This window comes from Camellia sinensis, chromosome 7 (assembly GCF_055761805.1).
Source record: "Camellia sinensis isolate YWXY chromosome 7, ASM5576180v1, whole genome shotgun sequence".
In the NCBI taxonomy this organism is placed as follows: Eukaryota; Viridiplantae; Streptophyta; class Magnoliopsida; order Ericales; family Theaceae; genus Camellia; species Camellia sinensis.
In genome coordinates this window covers 17921912-17926612 of record NC_138967.1, presented here as the reverse complement: position 1 = coordinate 17926612, position 4701 = coordinate 17921912, and positions in this window count along the sequence as shown.

Genomic DNA, 4701 nt, shown 5'->3' with positions numbered 1-4701 from the left:
TTCTCTATTTTGTATATTCAGGTATGGGTCCTCTCTCTCTCTCTCTCACTCAATTTCTCTACTTTTCTATCTCTGTTTTCCTTAATTTTCAGAATTAATGTTTTCCCTAATTTTCGAAACTAATGAGACACGCAATGTCCCATATGTGATTTGTTGGGACTGTATTTTGCATTTAAAGGTTTTGATTTCTTTGGATTGAATGGTGGAGACATGGTTCATTTGATTATTAATGTTTATCCGTGGTAGGAAGGTAGAGAATTACTTATTTGCTTGGTTGTTTTCACAACATTGATTGACTTCCGCTGCCTTCATAGTTTTCCCTTATTGAACAGGTTTCTGAATAACATATTGATGAAATAATGACTCGAGGAAAGGGGGATAACCCTCAAGGAAGTTAACTAATTATCTGTGGTAGATAGAAGGGAAAAAAAAAGGATTGTCAATAGATTTCTAGCAAAGGTTTATTAGCTGATGCGGCTTGATTATGCTACTCCAACTCCATAAATTTGTTATCTATTTAATTATGTTTACTAATATCAAGTAATTGTACAAAACTGTTTTGTTTCCCTATTTTTTCCATCCTGAGAAATTTCCTTGTTATGTTGGAAAGTTTTGATTGGTTTCAGAAAATCACTGATATTGTTATGTAATACTATCTTTGAAATACAATATGTAGTATGCTGATATATTAGTGTGATGAAAAATTGCTTCCATCACTCACTCCCTAACAGGCTCTCTGCCCTACGCTTTTGGGGGGCTAGGGGCAGAGAGCTAATGGGGAGTTCTCGTATTGTTTGGAGTATTATAGCAATGTCACAGCCACGAAAGTAGGTAACTATCATGTATGTTGTGAACTTAGATATAAGTTTTGGGCACACGATTTGTCTACTTGTTAAATTTTCCTTTCCTCATCCTTAAATTTTAGAAGTTGTGATTGTAGTTGAGCTATCAATGCATCCAATTTTTCTTTGAACACCTATGAGCTATGTTACATATTTCCTCTTAGGAGGGTGAGTATGGAAGAGGCAGTTTGTTCCCCATTTGGCATTTTCTTGATTTGTATAAACCTTCGATGCTAGTCTATATTAGTATTGAAGGTTTTCTCTTACTCTTATGCTGGGAACCGATATCCTTTTCCGTTCATGCATTTACTATCTGATGGATGGATGTTTACTTTGTTGTCATCAGGATGCTGCAGACTGATAAAGAATCTCTACCTGATGATGAGTCATATGACTTGGTCATTGGCATGCTGTTATTGACAGACTAGATTGACGCTACCCTAAAATATATAGATTTGACTTTAAAATCTGGGTATATCCTATCAGTGAACGTGTTTACCGAATGTGTGCGAAATTGTGTTAACAAGGGGAGGTTGGATACATTGGTGTCAATTATTGAGAGATGCAAGGTATATACATCTTCTTTTAGTTAATTGTTAAATTTCTATCATAGTTGGTGCATTTTCTAAATATGTGACATTTTGGGGCATTATCAGAAAATGGATTGGAATAAAGCCCTCTGTCCACCCAGGAACCTGTGCAACTATATTGCAGATGTTGTAATGGAAGAGGATAGTAGCGAGTTAGCTTATTATGCCCTGGAATTCATGGCCAAATGGATTGCATGAGGTGAGAATGCAAGGCTACCGGTTCTGCTCTCTGTAGATGAAGGACTAGTTGTGTCTGCACTAGGAACTACTGGCAGGATGTACACTGCTAAACTCCTTGATGGATCATGGGTAATCCTTAAGCGTGTGTTATGCCAAAAGAAGGTTCCAAACCCAGAATCTTACCTTGCTAAGATATACGAGAGATGGACTACGAGAGTGATGACCAGGTCGAGTCCTTGGCTAGAAAGTACAAAACCCGAATGGGTATGGAGAATTGCCGGGACTTGCTGTTTAATCTCCTGTACAACACTGCTTACTCATGATAGGTAACTTCTGATACACAAAAGGAAATACATGTGTCATTTAAAATGGTTTCAAATTCAAGCTTTATTTTGGTTTGTTTGGGAACCATAGCGAAGGAATTTTATTATCAACCATCATTTACTTTCATTTACGTTCCATTTGTTTAGCTTGATTTTGGTGTCTGTTTGGAAACATAGCAAAGGAATTTGATTATCAATCATCATTTAATTACATTTACACCCCAAGAACATGGGAGGAATAAAAAAGAAAAGATTAGTCTCTTTAATAACTGATTTGGGGATTAGAACTACTACTGTACTTCTGTTAGATTAAGTAGCAAACAGGAGCATAACACACTGTTGTGGGAGCTTTAATATGTATTCTTTATATCATTGATTAAAATAATTGACAGTATGAGTACATACATGCTCATCTACCCCTCCAGAAATTGGACTTGATTTGCGAAATAAAATGACTTCCATTTTTTTTTTCATACGAAGACTCATTTTATGCAATTCTTGCCTCTTTGGTACTGCATACTTGCAATAATACAATGCCCACATTGGCTTGATTTATCTTGTTTACCCTTACTCACACACCCCACCCACAATCTACTTCCATGTTTACCCTCACTCACTCACACACCGCAACCACCCACCCACCCATGATATTTCATCTCCCCCTTCATTCTCTGTTTAAACCGGTGAAGGAATACACTTTGTTTTCTCATCAGCTCCTAAATCTCTGTCATGTACATCTGAACCATAAGTTTTTGCCAATCCCATGACACCAGGAATAGATGAAAATTCATTATTGGAATTTCTAATTCGTAGCAGTCTACCTACAGTCATAAGAAATGGATCGCGTAAAACACTAAGACTATTAATATGATATTCGCCTGGAAAAGGCTAGATTCCAAGTTTTTCTTCATATTTAGGACCAATTTTTATTTTGTCCTCCAATCTTGACTTTCCCCCAATAGTCAAATAATCATTGGCAACGTCAACTTTTCCATGCTCAGGATTCTTCACTCCTCCAAAGTTAACTGCCCCATCCTGATAAAGGTCGGGCACTAGTATCACCCTCACTTTTCACCACAGGAGTCTCAGTATTCAAAACATCATAATCTCCAGATGACTGATTAGAATTGTCAAACCTCCCATGTGATAGACCCAGGAAGTAAGAACGTGCCAGTAAGAACGTGCCGCTGATGCACTGCGCTCAATAATTCTTCTTCTGGCTGCGAAACCAGTGACAGATCTATCTCGCCCATTAGCTTTCCTATTGAATTTATATCTTGTGGCCCCTGTTATAAATCTAGACCAAAATTTATCCGCTGAACCAGGAATTTTTACACCAAATGCTTTCTCTAAATTTGCATGCTTCAAATCATACTCAATACCTGTATCTATGCAGTGATCATCTCTCCAGTGCAGTCACCCAACCATAGAGAAGAATGATTCAGAGCTTGCTAATTCTGATGGACGACTAGCATGGTCCTTCCGCACATCAATCTTAAATGTATGAGATCCTTTCTCAGAAAGAATGTAACCCATGTCTGCAGCTTTTTTAGCTCCGTCATCTCTCTCTTTATCAAACTGAGCAGCTACTTCCTCTCTAGCAATCCTCCTAATATTCGTACGATGATCAATTCCTTCTTCACTTGACAAGTGCCTCTGTAGACTACCGTCAGTAGAAGGTATTCCTAACTAGGTATAATTCTTCTTTTGCACAACCAAACAAAACTTGGATTAGACAAAATTGCATCAATCACAATCTTCTCCCTCCTCAGACTTGCAAATGGAAGAACTTGTAGTTTTATAGTAGGGACCTCCCCACAAGAGAACTCTTCATTATGAGGCCCAATTGAACAAGACTCCAAGGTAATGCTCAAAGGTGAAATTCACCGAACCTTACCAAAATCAAGCTTGCGCTGAATATACTCGCCCAGAACCGAACAAACAGAAGGTAAAAGCTTCGCTTCAACAAAAGTCTTGGCTTTTGCCTTCCCATACCAAACCAATAAGCACACCCAAGATATCACGGCAAAAAAATAGAGTACCTGATTACAAGTAACCCTTCTTCCCACAACGGAACCAAAGACCTAACCAGTGCTTTGTCCGCAGAAAAGGGCTTTGTTACATGTTTCACAATCAACCCGCCTCTCAACCCTAGGTTCTTCCATTGCAGCTCCACATTTCTTCCACAAAAATAAGAAAACCTAATCCCCTGAAAAACCCAATGATTTTGCTTCGCACATTTACACTTGCTGAAAGCTCTTTTGGGTAGTTTTACTTTGTCTAGATTTTCAGAATATTAACCAGTGCCAAAAGAATCAACACCCACACAATAATCAAAATGAAACATCTCCAATTACCAATAATTTCAAAAAATAAAAATAAAAAATCAAACACAACTACTAGATATTAGACATAACACTCTGTTTGAATGGGATGATTTGGTCAGAAATCATGAGAAATTGTGAGGACCAAAAAAAAAATAAAAATAACTCTCTTATTTTGGTTATTTCATTTCTCACCAAAAGTAATTGCCCCCCAAAATTCAAATAGAAAAAAATGTCACCCATAACCCTTTCCCACTTTCCCACATGTTTTGCTTGCTTACCCATCCAAACATATAGTGAAAAACATAATCACTTGCAATCATTTCCTTTCTTTTTATCACCCACAATCCAAACAGATTACAAGTTGTTTCCCCAACTCAAAATGGAAATTCATACACATTTTTTTAGGACTTGACAGAACATTAAAGAATAAAGTTTACCT